The sequence below is a fragment of the Mandrillus leucophaeus genome, unplaced genomic scaffold (assembly GCF_000951045.1).
Source record: "Mandrillus leucophaeus isolate KB7577 unplaced genomic scaffold, Mleu.le_1.0 Scaffold1203, whole genome shotgun sequence".
NCBI lineage: Eukaryota > Metazoa > Chordata > Mammalia > Primates > Cercopithecidae > Mandrillus > Mandrillus leucophaeus.
In genome coordinates this window covers 182,571-184,373 of record NW_012100355.1, presented here as the reverse complement: position 1 = coordinate 184,373, position 1,803 = coordinate 182,571, and the positions used below count along the sequence as shown (strand labels likewise).

Sequence of the window (1,803 nt, the reverse complement as noted above, 5' to 3'; positions counted from 1 at the left end):
AAAAAAAAAAAAAAAAAAAAAAGACATCTAATAGGCAAGTTAAAGGAGTCCTCCAGACAGAAGGAAACTGACACCGGAAGAAAATCTGGATGTACACACACACACACACACACACACACACACACCAACCCACTAGAAATGACATCTACATAGGCAAATATATAATTTTAACGTCTGACTGTTTAGCCAGGCGTGGTGGCTCATGCCTGTAATCCCACCACTTTGGGAGGCCGAGGCGGGCAGGGATCATTTCAGGTCAGGAGTTGGAGACCAGCCTGTCCAATATGGTGAACCCCCTTCTCTACTAAAAGTACAAAAATTCGTCAGGTATGGTGGCCCACGCCTGTAATCTCTGCTACTCAGGAGTCTGAGTCAGGAGAATCGCTTGAACCCGGGAAGCAGAGGTTGCAGTGAGCCAAGATTGTGCCCCTGCACTCCAGCCTGTCTGATAGAGCAAGACTCATCTTACAAACAACAACAAACAAACAAACAAACAAAACAAAAACACATCTGACTCTTTAAACAAAAGTAATAAAGATGGATTGGAAGGTTTATAACACGTGTAAAGTAAAATGCATGACAACAGCATAAAGGCAGGGAGAGGAGTAATGTGAAGAGGTATGATGCCACTTGAAGGAGACTGGGATGGGTTAATTTTTGTGGAAAGGAAGGGAGAATATCTGAAGTTTCTCTCTTCATATACTTTCAGGTTCCCATGCATACAACCTAGTTTGTTCTGGAGGGATCTTATTTTCTAGGAGGCTCGGAGGGGGAAACTTCAGCTTTGTGTCCTCCTGGAATGCACAGGACACAAGCGACTGGTCTTTGACTTTTAAATACAGTGCAAGGCCTGAGGAGAAATAACTGCAATTTATTATTATTATTCTAATGAGATGGGATTCTCACTGGTCTTGAACTTCTGAGTTCAAGCGAGGCTTCTCCTACCTTGGTCTCTCAAAGTGTTGAGATTAATGAGCCTGAGCCACCGCGCCTGGCCACAACTGGCGACATTTAAAATCACGTCCCTGGGTGGGCTCGAACCACCAATCTTCCGGTTAACAGCCGAACGCGCTCACCGATTGCGCCACAGAGACGACGTCCGTTGGACGCTTTCATCTCACCATAGATTAAGCAATCACTGAAGTTTAACGGTTGCTGTTCGCTCTCTGCAGGAAAAGCGTGCAGACAACAAAGCTTCAGAAAACCGGAGAGGCTGAGTCGACTCATTGTGTTGTTGCACGTTAGAAACGTGCGCATTGCATCCCTCTGAAGCCAGAAGGGCGGCCGAATGGCCTTCACCCTGCGTTGACCCTCGCCTCCTTCAGAAGCCAGTGCCTCTGAAAATACCTGGATCTGCGACCCTAGCCTGGGCCTGATAGGGCCCCGGGGAAGTTGAAGGCCCCGACGGCTCTCATGATAGCTCTGTCTTTTTGCGCCGCCTTCAGGCAATCATCTGTTCCGCTTGCTCCCCCCTCACTCAACTCGGCTTCAGTGGATGGGGTTGGTGGGGCGGGAGCGGGCAAGAGGCAGGGGATTCAAAAGGGAAAAAGTGAAAAAGAGGAGGGAGAAGCAGGGGAGACCAGGACGAGACAATGGGACAGACCAGGATGCCGGTACAGAGGGCACCGGCTGGATGCAGAGAAGATGGGACATGCATCAGAATGGAGAGCGGGAAACGGGAAGAACACGTGAGAAAATCAGGAGAACTTGTAGCTGCCCAAGAATAAAGAAGTAAAAATCGCATAATGTTTTTACATTTAAAAAAAATCGGGGGACCAGGCGCGGTGGCTCACGCCTGTAATC

The 1,803-nt window shown here is 48.3% G+C and overlaps 1 non-coding gene across 1 annotated transcript; it reads right to left on the bottom strand.

Annotated features, from left to right (window-relative positions):
* Positions 1-1,020: 1,020 nt before the first annotated feature.
* On the bottom strand, positions 1,021-1,094 carry TRNAN-GUU. The gene has a single exon. It is a non-coding gene; the product is annotated as a tRNA-Asn (tRNA).
* Between the last annotated feature and the right edge of the window lie 709 nt (positions 1,095-1,803).